The following is a 21,285-nucleotide window of genomic DNA, read 5'->3' as shown; positions in this document are numbered from 1 at the left end:
TTATATACACGAAGATGAGTATTAAAAAGCAGGTAGATGAGTATTTGTCCTAAAATGTGGTCTTCCATGTTGATGCTGTTGCCTGACAAGCTCTCCCTATGCTTTGCTGCCACCTTGGCAAACTAGAAGGATTTACAACAAAATTTTGCGCCAGGCTGGCTGGAAACTGTTCCCATTACCTCCGTGGGCAGACCCGGCTCCGGGGGTGTTTAAAATGGGTGTTACAGATTCCCATTGGCTTGGGTATGTTGCAGAGAGAACTTAGAACATCTATCCATGGAGAAACACATTTTTTTCTTTTAAAAATAACTCAGTTTTTGCAAGATCCAAGTGTTACCCCCTAAATGATTTTTAAAGACTCAGTCTTTCTTTCTTTCTTTCTTTCTTTAGTTCAGTAGGGAGGTGGAGAAAAAGGGAATCTGTTGAAGATTGTCTGAGTTTGCGCTGTGGGCAATGTTCTGGCTCATTTGGGTGTGACAATGACAGCAGAGGCTAGAGCTGTCATTTTCTCTTGTCTAAGTTTCCATTCGACATATAGGAGATGACTGACCTCCAACTCCAGTTTACTTCTTGGGAGTTCGGAGCACTTAGACAAAGCTGTTTATAAAACAAAGCATTTGGATTGCCAGGGCTGAGCCTCACATATTCACTTTCTCCCTCTCATTCAAAAACAACAACAACAGCAGAACAAACTCCCAAATTCATTCATTCATTCATTCATTCATTCATTCATTCATTCTGCTTCCAAGGAGCTGGGGAAATATTGCCCATCAAAATCTAGGCACTTAAAGCTGACCTGCTGTTTTCAGTGTTGGGACTCAGGTATATTTTCTGCATCATTCTTGTCTGTGTTTCCCCTGCTTGTTCCATTCTAAGGCGCATTTCCTCTCCCTTCCATCTCCCTATTCGCACAGCTCTAACTCCCCCAAACCCTCCCCTTCATCTTCCCGGCGTCTCGGTCTTATTTGAATATGTGGTCATTTGCCATTGCCCACACTGGGTGAGTTGGTGGGAGACAGCTTTCCCTGCGGTTTCATTTAAATTTTGCGTGGGTGGATGGGTACCCTCCACCATTCGTCTCGCACACGCAAAACAGTTATAAGCTAGAATTAGAATGAGGGGAGAGTTCCACTTCTTCAAAGCATTGCTAGGAAAGGAAATAATACGGGGGGCGGGAGAGAGGAAGAAATAAAGGAACAAAACTCAACTTTGCTGGCAACTTCAATAAATCGGGTAACTGGAGGCAAAAAATAGATTCCGAGGGCTGGGTCTGGTCCGGATGAAACGCTAGGTCTCCTTCCCATGCCGGAGTCTGGCGCTGGAAGCCTGCCACTGGCGTCTTGCCACGTGAATGCCCCCAGACAGCAACACACCCACTGGAAACGCACGTGAACAAAGCTCTTGCCCCGGGAGCCGCCGCTTGCGGTTTCCGAGTCGATTCCAGCTTCTCCAGGGAGAATAGGACGCACACAGGGTTAAATTAGTTCCCTCCCCAGTAGGAGGGAGAGAAGGGGGCGGGGGGAACAGCCTGGTGTCTCGGGCTGGGTACCTTGTAGTTAGTTGTCCGTTCGAAACCTGTCGCTGTCACTTAGCGAGTTTGTCATCTTCCATTGTCACCGCAGAAGAACGAGCGCTCAGAGATAACATCGGTGGCTACAGTCTCCGCGCCAAGGCGCTGCGCTGCTTCCGCCCGGGGTGCGTCTTTCACCCTCGGTTCCGGGTGTCTAGCAGCTGCGAGGCGGCAGCACTGCGCCTGCCGCGGTGTCCACCCAGACCCGGGATCAGGTTGACCGTTTTCAACGATGGGCAGGAGGGACCTTGGCGGTGACCCCTAAAACAATACCATGCCCCGGGAGCCCCGCTGCTGCCGCGCCAGCTTCTTCCCTTTCCACCTCCCCGACCCGGTCGGATTCGGATGAGCCCACTGCGAGGAGACACGGCGGCCGCCAGGTAAAGGGACAGAGGTGCCAGGTGAACTTTCCAGTAACCGCCGGGGCTGCTGCTACGCGGTTGGGGGGAAGATAATATATATTTTTTGAACCAGCGTAGGGTGGTCAACGGGATGGGATGTTTTTAGCTTTTTTCTTGCCTCCAGAGAGAGCATAGCTGCTTAAATCTCCCCCCGACTTTAGGGAGGTCTATTCGCAGGTAGAATTCCTCTCCTTGAAAGAGTTTTGTAACTGAGCGCTGGGTCAAAACACACATTTGTCAGTGCGCTGGGAGGATAGATCCCAAATCGCGGTTCTAGAACCATTAAGCTTGCTGTAATCCAGCGTCTCACTTTGCCAGGATGAATATGATAACTTCTAGGAGTAACACCCCTTACTCCTCCACCCCCGCGCCCACTCCATCTGCTGATAATGTCGCCGATGTTATCAAGAGGTTACATCTAAAGCCACCAGCCCGCCTCCCCGCCCCCCCCCGCCCCGCCCGCAATCCGGGATTGATTCGTGGCTAAGAAGATGTCGAGGATGCCAGTGCATTTTCCTTCGAGTTGGGGAGAGGGTTACTCTTTTTACCAAAACCAAGTCTTTCTCCAGCTCTGCCGGTCGTCAGTGGCCGGGCACCGAGCTGTGGCCGGAGCGGCTTTCCCGACGCGCCAGCGTGGGTGATGAAGGCGCAGGCAGCGCACCAGGCTGAACTCCCGTTGCCTTGTTTGAGCCTCGTGCGTGGAACGCGGAGAGGGGGCGGAAAGTGCCGGGCCCCCCACTGGTGGCGCTGAGTGCCGGGGGCCGGCGGCGGCGAGGAAGGAGGGAGCAGAGCCTGGCCAGCTGCCACCGTGTCCCCGCGCGGGCTCGGAGTCGCTTGCAAAGATCCCTCTGCCGCGCTGACCCGTCCCGGGTTTGTCTCCATGCCTTCAGCGCCGGCGCGGTCCTCATTTCTAATCAGGCCCAAGATCAAGGTTGTCAGTTGAGGTCGGGGCATTAACCAAGGAAATTAAGGATCGGGAAAGAGGGTGATTGGGGCCGTCTGGACTCTCAGTGATGCCAGGGAAACTCCTGGATCGCGTGGGGCTCAAGCCAGCGGCAGCTGCTGTTGGAGGTGGAGGTGGAGGCCACCGCGGCAGTCGACGCTGGCCCCTTGCTCCTGGAGCCTCCCAGCAAGATGGCACTCACTGTCCTGGTCCAATTAACTACCCCCGCCGTGCCCCCTCATCTTCAGGGTATTTGTTAGTCACACACTGAGTTTGGGGAGAAGAGCGGTTATGTAGATGTAAATCAAAGTATTTTCCTCACCACTGCATAATGCAACAGAAACAGCGACCCTCGGGCACAAACCCAGGTCGTGTGTGCGTGTGTGCGCGCCTGAGAGAGCGTGTGCCAGCGTGCGTCTCGGCCGTGCGTCTGGGTGGATCCGTGCGTGGCTTGTGCTTGGGAGGCAAATGGGGCGTTTCTGCAAGTCCCCTTAACACAACTAAGGCACTCAAATAAGTGAAGGCGGTAGACACAACAGGGATGCGAAGGAAATAAAAACAATTGGGAAAGTGGCGCCAAGTGACTCAGACTTTGAACTGAAGACGGGGAAATCCTCCTGAGTCAGCCGAGGCCACCGCCCCTGCCCAACCTTTCGTCCGAGACAGCCCAGCAGATCCCTAGGGAGTTGGTCCTGAGCTAGTTTCAAGCTCGATCTGTGCTTCTCACGTGGCCCCACCGACGGCGCGTCTCTGGCGCTGCTTGGAGCTTGGCGCGAGCTCGCTCTCCCTCTTCTGTTCACATTCAGCTTCAACACAGACTTGTTAAAACATGACAGCAACTTACTGGAGGCAGGAGGAGCGACAATGAGATAGATGAGAGGAAAAAACAGAACCTTTTAAAATATGTTTTCCAAGAAAGAGACGTGCACCTGGTTTTCTTACATTACTCTTTAACCTTTGCAAAGAGATTGCGAAGTGGAAACGTTGCCCGTATACAAATCAGGCTCATTTTGCTAAGTCTGTTTCCTGAATCTTTCAGGCTGAATTTAGTTGTCCGTTGTAATGTATGAGGAAAGTGAACAATCCTTTTTTTTCCAGCAGCTGGAGTGAGGGGAGAAAAGAGGTATTCAAGATAATCATACTAAACTTCCGATTATTTTTCCAATTAGAGTTATTTAATAAGGTCCGGGATAAGGGAGTTAACTGGTGATGGTTGTGGGTGGGGGAGCACATCATCAGGGTTGCCTTCATTTGAAATAACGCCATCTTGGTTGAGAGACTTGTTATATTTTTACCCTCTAATCTCACGTTTCGATCATTTCTCAGTGTCTAAGTAATAGATCCTTTGGCTTAGAGGGCATGGGGGAAATCGACTTTCAGAGCTCAGACGGTGGCATTCTCCCTAAGAGTTGGGGGTGGGATAGGACTGGCTAGAGCGAGAAGGCGTGCTCGGTCAGGGTGGCATCCATGGTGTTGGTCCAGGCACTCTGCAACTCTCTTCGGGGAGGAGAGGGTTAAAAACCGAGACCGACTTTGCCTCTTGGAAAGCTTAGGGTTGCAGCCGCGCCTCCCAAGCATTCTTTAAACCAGAAATGTGGGAGGGACTCTGAAAGGGAGGGAGTAAAGGAGGGGGGCAGAGAAAGAGGGCTCGAGGAGGGGAGCGCGCCGGAGTGCGAGGGACAGAGTGAGAGGAGGAGCGCGGGAGCGGCGCAGGCGATCCAGCGAATTCATTACTGTAAACATCTCCCGGGGGTGTCAGGAGGGGTGGGGGTGGGGGCCGCGGCGTCTACATTAGCCCCGACGCAACCGATCGAGGCAGCAGTGAGGTCGGAGCAGCCTCAGGACCCACGCCCCGCCGGCGCAGCACTTGGAGCGAGCCCCGCGCCCGCCCCCGCGCAGCCCCGCGCTGCGCCCTGCTCTGGGCTCCGCGCGGTGGGTTCTCAAGCGCCCGCGGCGCGCCCGTCCGGCTTTCCGGCTGACCCCCGAGGTCCTCCGGTCTCTGAGGAGCCCCGGCGCGGCGGGGCCTCTTTTCGCTGCCTTCCCCGCTCTCTCTGCTTCTTTCGGAACTCGTGGCTTGGTCTAGGCGGAGAGGGGGAGGCTGAGGAGGAAAGGAGGCGGGGGCCGCGGCGGCCGGAGCCGAGAGAAAGTGGCATGCCCGAGCCCTGGAGGCGGAGGTGGCGGAGGACGGGGGAAGACGATGCCGCGGCTCCGTAGAGGAGAAAGGCGAGAGCGAGCTAGGCGAGCGGGCCGCCCGGGCTCCGGCAGGCTGCGGGGAGGCGCGCGCCGCTCTGAGGCTCCGGCCTCCGCACCCCCGCGCCCCGACGCTGCGGGAGACAAGGCTGGGCTTCAGCACCCGCCACCGTCGCCGCCGCCGCCACCCGGAGGACCTAGCAAAAGTTTGGATCTGGGGGAGGACGCGGTGCTGAGCGAGATTACCACCGAGGCTGGAAGGAGACCTCGAGAACCTTCGCAGGTAACGCGCACCCCCAACCCTCTCCTTCCTTGACCCGCCGCTGAGCTCCTGCTTCTTCCCAGCGTCTTTCCTGACGCTCGGCAGATCTGAGTCAAAGTAAGAGGGAGGCGAAGTTCAAGATCCCGGGGATGGGCACCCAGCGCGGGGAGATCTACAGTCAGGTTCGAGGGGCCCGCGGCGCTTCTCTGCCCTCGGTGGGCAGCTGTGCACGGAGGTGAGGCTCCTCTGGGGATGGGTGAGAAACCTCGGCCCCAGCTGGAGCCTCATCTTGTAGATCCTCGGAAACTGAGAATGTGGATTCGGGGGCTTTTAGTATTCTTCAACCGCGGGGGAATGGTGCATAGATTTCACTCCCTCCCACCCTCACCCCCTCACCTTCACCCTCTCACTCTCTCAGTCCTGTTTAGCTTAGCATCTTTTAAAAATGATAGGAGCCCACCTCATTTAGCTGGTGCAGGAAAGCAAACGTGTGCGTGTGTGTATGAGAGAGAGAGAGAGAGAATATCAAGTAAAGGGAAAAATTTCCTTTTCCCACTTTGACATCCCCGGAGCCTTCCCTTCCTCCCTCCTTCCATTCACCTTCTGGCGTCATAAAATAAAAACTTTAGAAGTCTCGTATTTATTGCAGTATGAGATGAAACGCATTAGCCTTTGGCGACGTGAATTTACCATGATTTTTCTGTGTGTGTGTGTGTGTGTGTGTGTGTTGGGGGTGGTGGTTAATGGTGTTGTGGAGAGGCATGCTGTTCCTCAGTGGCCTGATACACGATGGTGCGGGGGAAAGAGTGGTCTCCTGGGTGCACTTGGGGCCAGGGGCAGTGGAGAGAAAATATGGTCACCTTTCCCAAACAGCAGCCTTACTTAGGTTAACTGAGAAAATAGCTCCTGCTTTTCCCTCAGAGAGCTACAGAAATATTCCAGCCCCAACTCCCCACCATCCCCTTTCCCCCAGCTGAGTTTCAGAGCTGCTCAGCATTTGCTGCTGCTGTCATCATTATTATGATCATTATTTATTCACCTGGAAGCTCATCTTGACTTCTCTTGTAAATGGAAAGCAGTCTCCAAGAGCTTTTGATTAATTTTAGTGGAGGAGATCTCTTGTAAAGCTTGCAGTAAGCTAATCGAGTGCAGGGCACAAATCCGTGTAAATGCTCGTACAAGAGTGCAAGGTGCTGATTAGATTTCTTCACATGCTGCATTTGCTCTATGCAAAGCCCCATCTAAATGGGAGCTATTGCTTACCACTCAGCTGGGAGGCTCTTAAATCACACAGGGTTTCAGGAAGCTTTGGGGCATGTCCCCTTGCTCACACAGGCTTATTGTTAAATTTATTACATCTAACTTCTCCTAGCCAAAAGCTAATATGTATGCTAGCTTCCATATAGGAACCCATATTGTCTGTGTATTTAAGTGATACGACCTTCCCAATTCTCCAGTGAGAGGATCCCCCAATAATTTGGGGTAAGAGAATGCAGGTTGGCATTTGCCCAGGGAGGTATTTGGGTTGTTGCTGTATGAATGTAAAATTTTAGGTCAGTATCTAAAATGTTAGAACTGGACTTTTTTTTTTTTTTAAATTACTAAGCAGTATGCACCAGATATAGAAGATCGACAGGCCATATTAGAAGAGAATAAATCTTTGGGAAATACACATTCCATGAAAAGTTGCTTATTTACCCATGATGTTATTGCTCCTCCAAATACAACTTTTCTTCCTCCCCTCTTCAAAAGCCCCAAACAGGATAGGGTTAAACCATTTAAGAATTTTTAATAATCACTGATGGAGGTTCAGCCCCATACTGTCATGCTGAGTTGCAAATATCCGAGTGGAGTGGAGGCTGTTGGAAGATGAAATTTCAAGCATTATTCCATGTCTCTGCCAGTAGGTACAAGAAATTGTAAGAAGTGGACTAGCCTAGTAGCAGAACCTATTACAAACCTAGCATGGAAAGAATGCTGATTTTAAAAAGGATGCCCATGTCTTAACACTTCAGTAGTTTCACTGCAGTTTTAGAAATTCCAGGGGGGGATGCTTTTAACAGAAGAAAGTAGATTCCCAAATGACACCATGCTGGGCTGCCTTGAGGTCCCCTAGGCAGTCATGGTTTTTCCCCTGAATGCTAGGTTTCAGATGATGTGATCTTATCCCAGTTTGACTTTGACCGGCTGGATCTAATTTGAACCTCCTCTGATGCCTGTTACATTTATATTCTGGCCTGCTGGAGAGTTTGATTTAGGATTTAGACATATCTCCCTGAAGCAACCTTATATCTTCCCAGTCTGAAGCTGTGGTTTCAAGAAAGTCTCAAGTATGTATGTCCAGAAACCTTATTCTGTAGAGACTCAGGGTGAACATCTGATCTAGTTTGACTCTTCAGTCTTGTACCCTACAAGGAAGAATTGCTAATCTAATTGCAATCAGAAGTGACTGAAGTTAAAAAACAGCAAAGGATAGTGTGCTCTCAGTTTTGCTCACTGGTTTTAGAAGACAGCTCTAAACAAGACTGTTTAGAGCCAGGTGATGCAATTTTGTTTCTATTCAGGTCAGACCTTTCTGAAAAATCATCTTTTGGTATTTTTACTTTAATTTTAATTCAAGTTCATTTTTCACTAGATTACTTTAATAACTTTGTAGTTTCTGCCACAGTGATTCAAATTCAGTCCATTAGTGACCTCTATCTGTGAGAAGTGGATACTCATTGTTTTCCTTTCTTCTCATCAGTCTGCAAATTATGTGGGGGAGGGACCCCAAAGCTCTGTAGTTCTTTCTGAATATTTAGATTTTCCAACCCGATTTTTCTAATATGGAGTTCAGTATGGGTAATGATATTTAAAAACAGTAATAAAATGTTACAGGCTAATAGGCTACTAAATGGTTATTCCATATAGCATTGACAATATGATCAATATAAATAAAATACCAGGGCTATCCACTGCCAGTAAAAGGATTGTACAGTCAGGTAGACTAATGTTTTGAGACTCATAATGCTGCTGAATGTAAGTGAAATTTTATTGCCCCTAAGTGCTTACATAACAAGAGAAACTTGAGACAAGCTCAGAACATACATGTGATAACTAGACTTCATAGTAGCCATGTGTATGTGTCTTTAAATTCAGCTGTGCTTCTGCTGTGAACTTATGGTACAGATCAAGGACGAGGTGGGATGTGAGAAGGGTGTCTTAAACAGATGGTCTTTTAAGGAGACTTTTAAAATCTGATTCCTAATCCCAGCTTTGTCTTCTGAGGGTTTTCAAATTGAAATTTCAATTTGAGTTGATTATTCTAAATGGTAATTGAAGACAAAGTTTGCTGAATTTCTTAGGTGGGTGGATACCATTATCTGACATTTTCCAGATGGTTTTTGATGTAGTGGTGTTCAGGGATGTGGAATTTTTAGGAGGTTTTCTTTCTTTTCCCTTGGGCAGGTTTTATGTAAAAGACATTTTTAAAGACCAATGATGATGATGATGATGGTGATTATCAAACAACCATTATAATACCCCAGCCAACTTTCTTTCCTTTCCCCACCTTCCAAATTGCTTTACTTTTTAAAAATTAGGTATTTTTTTTCTAGAACTACGTGTTGGGAATAGGACTAAGGCTACCAGTATTTTTTTTTTTACTCTTGTTAGCAAAGTAAACTCCCATTAAGTATCTGTTTATAGTAAAACACGCGTACTCACCTACACATCAAGAACCATTTTAAGACAGAGATCCTTTTCAAGGTTTTAAATATGTTTCTTTTTAAAGAGCTATGACACAAATATTGTAATAAAAATATCCTGCGTTCCGATGAATACAGAGACTTATTTCAGCCGCATGGAACAGTAAAATACTGTATTAGCAAAATAATCAGTGGTATTTTCAGTACATGGTCAAAATCTGTTAGAAACTTTTTTTTTTTCTTGGCGAATTTCACATCTACTGGTCTTTTTGGTTTTCTTTGATTCCTTCTACTGAGGCTCTTTGAAGTGATTCAAAATTAAACAGTAGCTACTTTTTTAGGGAAATTCATCATGTTATATTCAGGATTCCAGAAGAGTTAATGATGCAGAAAAAGTCCTGTAAAACATCTTTCTAAAAGAAGTCCTTTTCTTGTAGGCTTCCCACTTACGGGCCTCCTGTACCATTTGCAGTGAATTGGAACTCCGTTATTTATTTATTTTTCAAATACCACCTCTAACTTAATTTAATGTGGGATGTGTGTCTGCACAAGCATGCAGCACCATGTGTCCCGGGTCTCCTGAACAAAGCAGTGTCGTTTTTATGGATCTGCAAGAAGGGAAAGTCAAAGAAAATATCCTTGTATACTTTGAGAAGTCAGAAAGGCCACATTCATGATTCTCAAACACTGGTCAGTTATTCTGCTGATGCTTAATAAGACCACACGTTTTCCGGCAGTTTAGTGGTTAAAGACCTCAGCCATTTTTTGAAGCATTCACGAAATAAATCTCTGGTGCTCCTACCCATTAGGCGCTCATTAGAGCTGAGCAGTTTTTCTCACTTTCTTCCCAGGTTGCTTTTAAGGGAATGTGCAGGAAACTTGGCAAAAGGTCCTCTGTCCCCCTCAGTTCACAGGTCATGTGTGATATTTCAGTTCTATTTATTAGAGCTTTCAAGACACAGATAAAAGTATCTTCCATCTGAACCTTTTAAGAACCTGAGGGCTTTTGGATTTAAACCCACCAAAAAACCATCATGTCTCAAAGTTCATCGATGGCTGTGAGGTCCTTGGAATATCGAAACCCCCCTCAACAGGGAGTGAAAGAAGAGTGGCTCCCAAAGTCTGTTCACAAATAGTGTCCCTTGAAGTCAACAGAGGTCATGAGCCGAATGGAAAACATTAGACTCCTATCAGTCCCGAAATAGGTCCATGTGCTGGTGTCACTTATCCCCAGCTGCCTATGGGCGTCGCTTTTCATGAAATCCAGTGTTAAAATAGCCTCTGTGATAGTTTCCTCTCCCACTCTGCTCCAGAACTCGGACTGAAATATTTTGAAGAAGGATATAATACAGGGAATTATAATATCTCAGAGATAAAGAGGATATGAAGGTTATGGGAATAGACTGGATAAGCATTTGCCATACCGGTGCCAGGAAATTCTCTCTAGGCCTAAGGGATGAAACTGATTCATATCTAGCCTTGACCGCCTCCTCTCTTACCTTTCCTAATTATCGCATGAAGGATTTTATGGCTCACAACTGCTTCTGTGAGTTGGTCCGAGAAAACCCTATTAGCCTGGCCTCTATTGGGTGACTGGAGCCAAACAAGTTGAAGGTTACCCATGCCTGCACTGAGTTCTCCCTCAGACCATTTGGCTTTGCACAAAATGATGAACGTTACATTTAATCACATAGATGTTTGAATTCGTCAAATGCAGTTTATAAGTTTTTCCCTTTACCAACTTACCTGAAATGATTTCTTATTTAAAATAGTAGCAGTTATTTCAATCACATAAATATGTAACTATAAAAAATAGCATTTCATTGTCTCTCCACCGTTATAGTAGATACAAGTTTTTCCTGTTATGGATGAGTATAATTTTATGATGTAGGCCTTGTGACTTGGGACCTTAACTGTGGGTGGGGAGTGAATGGTAGGGAGATTGTTTTGGAGGAAAGAAAATATGTGCTTATATAAAGAAAACCTGCATTCTCATGTCAGCACACTCCTTTGTACACTGATGACCTTGGACAAATTACTTAATCTCCCGGAGACTTAGTTTCCTTTCTGCAGAGTTCAACAGGGTTGTTGAAGGGTCAGATGAGATTAATGTGTGGGAAAATACCTTGATAATCATACAGTGTTATATACCTATAAAGATGCATTATTCAAGTTGATAACATTTATCCCCATAGGACTGTCATGTGCCAGAATAGTTCTAGGTCTTATACTAAGACAGAGTGCCCTTCCCTATAGGACCTCTGGTGTTTGTGAATGTAATGGGATATCACCCAAGCAGTCAAGTGTCTGGTGGCCCTCTATACCATTTCTTCCATTCATTTAATGGGGCCTCGTCTTCTCTTTTGAGTTTGCTCGGTTTTGAACAAAGTATTCTTTTCAAGGATCAAGGGTAATTAGGATAAGATCTACGCAAGAGCCAAACTTTCCATCCTTGTTGGTGGAAACTGAATTTATCACACATGGATTCCAGCAGGGCTCTTTTGGGAAGAAACCTTCCACATTCCCTGCAGTAACGTTGTTTCTCCTTTTGGCTGGATTTATACTTGGGTCGTCCAAGTTACCTTTCACAAAAACATAAGCCATTAATAGAATATATGATGATGTTTAAAATTTTCATTTTGCAACACGAGGCAGGCTGGTGCAAAGGACTGCGTTTTTGGTAGGGCAAATCTCCTGAGCTCCTTCTCAGTGAATGGAAAGACTTGATTTATTACAATACCGACATACTTTCCAAAGCTTGGCCTTATTTTGACATTGTGAGTATCACAAAATCTTTGTGGGGCAGTTTTTTTTTTGCAACTTATTTTCCCATACTTCGTTCAGTTATATTTTTATAATTGTCGAATCTGAGACAGTTTTAATTTTAAATGTTCCAAGAGCGAGCATGTTTATTTTACTTTCCTGATTTGTATACATGTGGGCCTTTGTAAAGGTTAATTTTTAATCATTTTATGGTTGCTTAAATGAAGCTTGCAGAAAACACATGCATATGTGAACTGTATTTATAAAACGTATGATTAGGTTGTGACTCTTGATCAGAAGGAATGTTTTTATCTATTATTTGGATACACGACAGTGTGTATCCCATGGTGTTCTTTTCCATTTCTGACTTACTATTTGCCAAAGTTCTGACCTTACCTCAACCCCATTTTTTTTTAAGTTGATGAGAATTTTAGCAGTATGTTGTAAAACACCTGACTATATAACTGTATTTTTACATGACAAGTTACTTTGGTAGTTTGGCAAAATTAATCTGAGTGCTTTTTGTTCTGGCAGTGCTGAATGATACAATAATAATATTTGAAGAAGAGAAATGTTTATCACTACTCTGAAGAGTTCTGCTAAAAAACGAGAAGAGTCTGGAGGTATACGTGTGGGGAGTTAGAAAGGCACAAAGAAATCTCAGTCTTAGATACCATGGGGAGAGGGGTGCTTCTTACACTCTTCAGCTGGGTGGTGCTAATTTAGCCCATATGTTCCTAACAGAATAGAAGAATGAGATAGCCCAAGTTATTTTTAATTGGACATTTTCTTTTCCAAATAGGTCCTAAGGAAGCTCTAAATAAAGAAAAGCACAAAATGCAATGAGGAATTTATTTCTGTGAATGGCTTGGTACTCATGAAGGAGATAAGATCCTTTTAGAGGCAGAGGGTATATACCAGATGATAAAGAAAGCTTTTCCATTCATCCGAGGGGTGATTTTTAGCATTTGCTGTATGCCTGGCAGAGTAAGATTGGAGAGGCACGTGGTAATGCAGGATCCCTGCACTTGAGGCTGCCTAGGCTAGGGAGGAAAGAGGGAGACACAAACCTAATTGCATTTGGTTTGTACGTGACTGAAGACAGTCAATCCTAATAAGTGTGCCAGGGATACGTAGTGCTAATGAAGAAACCTTTATGTTTGGAGAAGGATAGTCTCGGGTTCTCACGCTGGCTGTGTCCCTTGTTAATTTGATAAACTTAAGCAAAATTTTAAATGTCTTTCCATCTCTGTGTCTAGTCTAAAATGGGAGAAAATACTGTATACTCATAGGGCTGTTCTTCGGAGGACTGAGGTAATTATGTAAAATGTCTGCCTGTCTGGCACACAGTAGAGGCCTAATAAATGCTGACCACAGATCCTTCTCTCTCTGAAATGATTATCATTTCATTATGTTACTTTCGCCTTCAACAAATATCTTTGCCATTTCTCTGGAATCCCCAAAAAGGCTTTGGACCCCTTGAACCTATTCACTCACAGGACACAGCCTCTTCTGCAAAATAAAATTTCAATATTTATGCGTGTAACAGAGCATGAAAAGGGCAGTAAGGGAAATAAGCACTTTGCACGGTGGCAGGATGAGCTCAGAGCTAGTAGTATACAGTGCAGGCTGCTGGTGTGATAGGGGCCAGAGAAAGGAGGGAGAACATAAAAGAAGACTCATCTCAGTTTGGGGAATCAGAAAGTAGTGTCATCTGGTACTCTGTTGTCGTTGCTGTTGCTACTGTTCATTGAAAGCGTAAGCACATTAGGATGTGCTTCTTAATGCATATCCCACCCCCCTCCTCTATGCACCCTTCCATGGCGGACCAATACCAGTAGCTTGCGACAGCAAGTCCTGTGTCCAGACTATGACACTGGGCACACGGAATTGTGGTTATTACTCTATACCGAGATTTTTATCAGAATGAATTTAAATACTTACTTCACACAATTCATCTCACACATGCCTCTTGGCAGAGTCGTGAAACTATTTTGTTATAGAAGATTATCATATAAATTATTGTTATACTTATATAATGCTTAGTCTGTACTTATGGAATGATTGTACCTTGCTGGTATAATGACAGATGTCTGAATCAGAATGATGCTATTAGATTATCAGTTTAACATGGAATTATTTCTTTCAGAAAGTAATTTTCAGTTAATTTAAGTAAAGGGACTTCTAATGACGTCTATGGAAGATATTCTGAACAAGTACACAGCTCAAAGGCACTGGTCAAAATATGAAAGGCTGGGGTTCTTGTTCATTTGACATTGTAATTGGATGAATATGTAGTATAATTTTTTTTGCTTTCTACTCAGCACTATGTTTTTTTTTTCCCCCACTATGAGTCTGTAAATTCATTGCTATATGAAAGTTATACTTAACAAGATGTTAGGCATGCCCCAGACCTCCAAGCCCAGAAGCGTAGAAGCGCAGAAGCTTTTCCTGGTAAGAACATCTAATATATATATATATATATATATATATATATATATATATGTAATACATACACATAAAATTAACCAAATTGGAGCAGAGAGAAGCAGGCACTAGAGTATATTTTGTAAGGTGTTAGCATCTTAGTAAGTAGCTTCCGACCCAACATTCCACCCAGCATAAAACAATAAGACCTTGTTTTGCTACTTTAGAACATGTAAGAGAGATTAAAATTCTTTGGAAAATGGTTTAAAAATTTATTTTACTCAAATAGGTAAGAAACAAGTCCAGTAGTGCTGACAGCAGTGGAATTTAAAACTAAAGTCTAATAATCTGAGTCCTGAAGGAATGCATGGCAGACATCCGTTCTACTCACGCGCTTGTAACCGGGGATTTGACAAAAGTTGAATCCTTATCGAGTGCCAAGCACCATGCTGTTTTGGCATTTGGGATATTTTTTCAAAGAAGACCTCATCCTGTTCATCAAGAAATGAGATGGGTTGGCCTAGAGATACCCTCTTCCAAACTTGACTCATCGGTCTGGATTAACTGGAGAAGTTGGTTAAAAACCCAGGTTCTCGGGACCTAGGCCCAGAGGTTTTGATTTAAGCCCCTGATGAAGCCTAGAAATGTGGATGTGCAAAACCCTCCAGGATTGGAGTTTACTGACCTCCATAATTTTTAGAATTTTTTCTGGCCCAGAGACTCAGTAGTTTTATAATGATCTGGTTTATAGTCAATTGTGAATTTCTGACGGTACTTTTTTTTTTTCCTGTGTGTTTTTCACTTAGAAAGTATTGGTTGATTTAACCCAACTGTTCTCGTAAAGAACCTTTTGAGGGGCCAGACATCAGGACTGGCTTCTCTCTCGGTACCATAGTCTTCTGTGTGATGCCACCACCAGGCATCTGTGTCCCTTACACAGGTCACTGTAGTGGTTTTGATATCTCCACAGTTATTCTACTAACAAACAAATTATATTACTTCAGTCACCTCCCACTCAGATTCCCTGTCCCTGTGGATAAAGCCCATCCAAACTTCTTATCAGGACATGTGAGATCCATGATCATCTGGGTCTCAAACTATCATCAAGCCTCATTCTTAAACACCCATCTCCTGCATCCACGTTCATGGTATAGCATGGCTTTGTGATGCCTAGCCTTTCCCATGCTGCTTACCCTTTATGTAGAATATGACCTCTCACTTTACATTTGGCAAACTCTTCTCCTTTAGGACCCACAGAATGTCACCTTCCCTCCCAGTCAAAATGACTCATTCCTTTCTCTGGGCTTCTATAGTTTTTTGTTTGTACCTTTATGATTTCCCTACTCGTATTGTTTTGTAATGTGTCAGTTCTAATGTCTGTCTTTTCCACTGAACTCTAAGAACCTTTGCTCATTCCATCTCCCTAGTGTTGACAGTAATGTCCTGTGCACCAGGTTCTGCATAAATGTAGTTGAATGAATTAATGCATAATTGGGCTGGCCAGTCCTGAAAGACCAGAAGTTTCATGATCTAGTGGCAGGGACTCCCTCCTCCAATCCCATAAATTGGTTGCCCAATGGGGAAAAATACAACCACCACTTTCTGCCTTCCTCTGAGCAAGTTTGTCAGGTCAATGCCTGCTGGTTAACCCAATCCTGATCATCATCAAACACTCCAAACCATACGTGAGGTGATTCAGATGCCACACTGGAAGATCTGTTTAAAGAAGAAGTAATTCCACTTGATGATATAGCTTCTTGCCACTGAGTGAAACCATCCGTTAAGTAGTTGTGCACACAGATGTGGTTAACCATAGGATGAGAAATTTAGCTCATAGAATTAACTTTGTGTATCTTTCTTGGCATAATTAAGGAGAGCAAAGAACTTGTGAAAATTTTGTGTGTGTGCACTCTCATTTTTCATTTGTTTACCCTTTGCTTTGATGTTGTTGATTTTATCGTAGGCACATTATTTCCTGATGGAGATCTCTGAGGAGCCAGGGCTCTCCAGAGAGGAGGAAAGAAGACTAGAAATCATAAGTTCTTAATCACTCTGTCTCCACAAAGCAGGACCTAGCTTAGTCTTCATGATGTACACATTGAAGAATATTTGAAGGGTAAAATAAATTAAACGAAAGCATTTTGTTTAATGTGGTCATAATGGTGACAAAAAGTGGACCTTCATCCCTTCTTCTTTGCCAAAACATGATTCTAACAATACTTTGCTACTTTCACAGTGAATCATCAATTGATGAACAGAGATGACTTGCATGCATGTGGCCAGGTTGTGTGCAGAATTTCAGCAAAATTTCTGGAGTAGAAGATGGTGGATCATATTTTGATATGTTCCTCCCTTAACCCTTGGCTCCCTCTGGGGTGCCTGTATGTTAACTACACACTCAATGTCAATAGGAAATACATGGCATGACACCTCAGATGATTTTTGTTAGCCACTATGCTTTAATATAAGAGGCTTAGAACACTACCCAGAAGATCTTATAATGTTAATTTATGGGGCTGTTTAGAAACAGTATGCTCTCCTTGTTCCTGAATCACACTGAGTATCAGCAAGGCCATATTCTCACCTATGGATTAATAATAATAATAGTAAATAATACATGAAGATATGGATCGTAGATAAGGTTTATTTGGAGTGCTACTTAGGCAGTTCATGGATACTATCACATTAAAATTTTCATGAAACCCTATAAAGTAGGTTCTGTTTAGCAATACTGTTCATAACTCAGTTTTACACACAGGGAAAATGAATTAGAGAGAATTGCCTCAGGTTGCTTACCCTATTTTATAGCTATTACTTATCTTTATAGGATAGGTGAGCACTGAGTAATTTTTAAAATTAATTCTGCATTTATTTTTCCATACCTTGAAAATCGAATTCAGAGGTGATTGCTCATGGTCCAGGAAGTAATCTGTGACACAGCTCATCGTATTGGATTTTTTTAGTAGATAACTTTGTAAGAAGTCATTATTTGCTTTTTGCCATTTTCGAGTGAAAAAGGTTCTTGGGTCTCTAAAGGTGTTTCTGTAAAATGGGAAGAGGGAAGAATAACTAGTTTTAAATAGTTTAAATAGTTTTAAATAAAGTGTGACAATTGTGATCTTATTTTCTGTACTAATGAAAGTCTGTAGATAAGTACCAGATTGTGGGGTATGTGTATTGCAGATGATACTCTCCTTTCTTTCTTTCTTTCTTTCTTTCTTTCTTTCTTTCTTTCTTTCTTTCTTTCTTTCTTTCTTTTTTAAGATTTTATTTATGTGACAGAGAGAGACACAGTGAGAGAGGGAACACAAGCAGGGGAAGTGAGAGAGGCAGAAGCAGGCTTCCCGTTGAGCAGCAAGCCTGATGCAGGACCCTGGGATCATGACCTGAGCCGAAGCCAGACACCTAATAACAGAGCCACCCAGGTGCCCATCTCCATTCTTTCCTTTAGTACTACTAATAAATAGTTAAATGAATTGATTTTTTTTTCCTGTAGAGGTGATAATGGACAATGGAATGACCAGAGGGCAGATAATAGCGTAAAGCTAGTGGCCTCTGAGAGAGCCTGAAAATAATGGAGAATTGACTGCATTACAAACAGGTCCGATTCTCTCATTTTCTAGATCTATGTAATTGCTCAGGCTGTAGGCTTTATTGAGGAAAAAGAGTGACCCTGAGATGGGCTGGAAAAGGCTGTACTCCATTGGTGGTTTGAAAAGAAGCACAGATGTATTTGAAAGTCACTGATATTTGGCCATCCATCCATCCGTCCATCCCTCTGTCTCCCTCCCTTCCTTCCTTTGCCCCTCCTCCTCCTCCTCGTCCTTTTGGTCATCCTTCCCTTTCTGCATTTGTACTGATACACTCATCTCTGTAGGTAGCAAAGTTGTGTTTTATGAATTCAGGGATTGTAGTGAAGACCTCCCAATTATCTGTCCTTTCTAATTCCATGTGAATATTATCTGTGCTGCCTTAATTCTTTATTTCCCATTCCTTAATTCCTCCATTTCTCTTTAGACAGCTAGACCATGGCTCTCGGGGTTTCTGTGTCCTTCTCTCCCCATATGGCTGCTCTCTGTCATGAGGCAACTCTGGATGGGTGGCATAGTAGAATCAGTCTAGATGAGATCATTGATGAAGTTATGAAAGCAGGCTCTGCCCAGGCACGGGAGCAGATTGGTGAATGGCCCCATGGCCAGCCTGCTCCAAGACCACATGAACACACTAGCTTTGTTTGGCCCTTCGGGAAATTCGGTGGCATTTCTGTCCGTGATGGTCTGAATTTGGCTGAATTACGTGGAACCAAATGTTTGCTCTCTGCAGTTTGCAACTGAGAAGTGATTAGGCCATGTAAAATAAATGTAAACACACCAGTGTTGCTCCTACCAGGAATGGTTGCCTGACTTGTCTGGACCACCTGTGTCTGTAACAGATCAGCCTATGACCCCATGTCACTCTTTCCTCTCCACTCTGAGAGCTGACCTGATTGCATTTTCTGTGGGACTTCAGTGTGGGTGTGTGTCAGCATGAGCTGATTGCTTGCAATGGAATCCCAACAAAGAACTTAATTCGTTTTTCTTTATTAAACAAGCTATATTGTCTAGAACCACTACTTTGAGCCATATTTGATTACTCCCATTCATTCATTTTCAAATATTCTATCTCAGTTTTATGCATCTTTTCAAAATCCTGTCCTTCCTACCCTTGTTGGTTCCATCGTGGCCCAGATAGGCCTTTCCTCCCCTGACTTGCACACCGTAGTTACCTTACTCTTCCTCATTCCGGTGCTGATGACATTACTTTCCACTATGTACAAGGTCAAGTCTAAACTTCTTAGCTTGCTACTCAAGGCTGTTCCTTCTGTAGCTCTCCCTAATCTTCCCAAAGAAAGTTTATCTTCTTCTCTTCTGAACTAAATTTAGAGTACGTCTTTATTTTTATCTTTGTAGTAGTCTTGTTGTGTAAAATTTTACCAAGTACTTTGTGTCTATGATCTGTGAGCTGACCCAGGGCAAAGGTCATGCCTAATAAATGTTTGAGGTGCTAAACTGACCTCAGGCAGCTGACCCCAACCTACCTCTGTGAAATTCCCTTACAGCACAATTCTGTGTCTCCCTCTATCTGTACTACTTTCCAGAAGATTTTAAATATGGGGCAAATTAATATTAACAAAGTTTGTAGAGATAACTCTCACGTATTTTAGTTGTTATTTAATGGAATAAGCTCTCTTTGTTCCGTCTGTGGAATTCTTTGTCAAAGCAGTGCACTCTTGCTTTGAAAACAGGAAGGTAGAACATTCCAACAGCATCATGAACCCTCTGTTTATATTTGTAAAACCTGTAGTCTTTCCAAGCCTCTAGGCAAGAGCAAATAGACATAATCAGAGGCATTAGAACTTGATTATGTTGAATTGGATTCTTATAACTGAGGCTTGATAGCCAAAATTAGTGGTGTGCTAGTTTATACTGAAAGAGATGCTTGTGTTATTCCAAAACCATAGACTTCAGCTTGCTGGAATCTTTGACGACATCTGGATGTTTTGAAAAATACAGCAATCACATGTTTTTTATTATCTCCATAACTGTATTCTTTTTAAAAGGGAGCTACATAAAGACATAGGGCAGGGGGTAATGGAAGGCCACAGAGTTTGGATTCAGACAGATGGATTTGAATCCTGGTTCTACCTCAGCCAGCCAGGGCAACTAGAGCATGTTTTGTTTTTGTTTTTGTTTTTTGTCTTTGTATCTACTCTTTCAATTTTTAAATAAGGAAAAATGATATGCATCTCATAGGATCACTTTCGTTGTAGCAAATAGAGCAGGTGATGCCTGACATACATGAAGTATGATAAGCTTTAGCTCCCTTCCCCCTTGCCCTCTGACTTAAAATAATACAAATTCTGTGGCTTATAAGTGACTATTTTTTCCTGCACAGATAGGCAGTTCTGTAATACCTTGTCACTTTTTCCCTGAAGGATCTCTGTAGGGACACAGTTTACCTCCCGCCCAGTTTCTCTAGAATACTATTTATTTCTAGGGTCCAGAAGAGGATATAGTACCCCAGAAATAATCATTACCCTGTCTGACTTAGGACACTCACTGAAGAAAAGCTCTTTTTTTTTTTTTAAAGATTTTATTTATTTATTTGACAGAGAGAGATCACAAGTAGACGGAGAGGCAGGCAGAGAGAGAGAGAGAGGGAAGCAGGCTCCCTGCTGAGCAGAGAGCCCGATTCGGGACTCGATCCCAGGACCCTGAGATCATGACCTGAGCCGAAGGCAGCGGCTTAACCCACTGAGCCACCCAGGCGCCCTGAAGAAAAACTCTTAAAATCACATCCTTTTATAGGAAAAAAAAAATCTTTCCAACAGTCTCATCGCCTCAAAAACAGTAGGTATCATGGATTATTAGAAAGGAATTATCCAAAGGAAGTGCTCTTAAAGACAACTGCCTGCAGAGTCTGGTTTATCAACAGGCAAAAAAAAAAAATTTTTCTACTAAATTTCAGCTTGTCACTACAAACATGAAAATAGCAACATTCATAATATATTCTTTGGGGACAAGGCTGTGAATGTTTCCACTAGATGAAATTCTCAAGGAACAGCTTCTAAGAATGAACATGAACTCTCCAAGAACCCCAGGGAATGTCTATTAAGAAACAGGTAAACAACAAAACGAAAACCATGACAAAGAGGGAAGAAAAAGGCAAATTAAGTAAATAATTTCATTGCAGACCACATTGTGGAAAATATGATGTGATAGAGTCACAGTTCATTTACCCTGAATGACCACTGTAATTATAACTGGCTAATGAATTTTTTTTCTTTTTCTGCATAATATTAGTGTCATCCATAGTTATGGAGGTGTTTTTCATATCAAAACACCACAGCCATGCAAAATTATATTTATCAGTCTCTTTCCTGATGAAAAATCCGTGTTGTTTTAGCCTTTTCCTAGAATTCCGTTTAAAGGCTTATCCATAGTCTGGAAATGCAATGTTAGAAGATAAAGAAAGATCTACACTATACAGCATGATTGTTTTTT

General features: G+C 43.6%; 1 protein-coding gene across 2 annotated transcripts in view; it reads left to right on the top strand.

Annotated features, from left to right (window-relative positions):
• The first annotated feature begins 1,524 nt into the window (after positions 1-1,524).
• The window catches only part of FLRT2 (fibronectin leucine rich transmembrane protein 2), a 102,091-nt gene continuing 82,330 nt past the window's right edge, over positions 1,525-21,285 (top strand). Inside the window, exon 1 of one of the 2 annotated variants that reach the window (XM_047737641.1) lies at positions 1,525-1,950. The gene's annotated coding sequence lies outside the window, so the exon portion shown is untranslated. Of the gene's footprint in view, positions 1,951-4,562; positions 5,388-21,285 lie in introns of those variants that run through there. The other variant, XM_047737640.1, reaches the window with a different exon arrangement.

The sequence above is a fragment of the Lutra lutra genome, chromosome 7, assembly GCF_902655055.1.
Source record: "Lutra lutra chromosome 7, mLutLut1.2, whole genome shotgun sequence".
Lineage (NCBI taxonomy): Eukaryota > Metazoa > Chordata > Mammalia > Carnivora > Mustelidae > Lutra > Lutra lutra.
The sequence above is the reverse complement of the archived record's forward strand: the minus strand, read 5'-3'. Positions and strand labels throughout refer to the sequence as shown.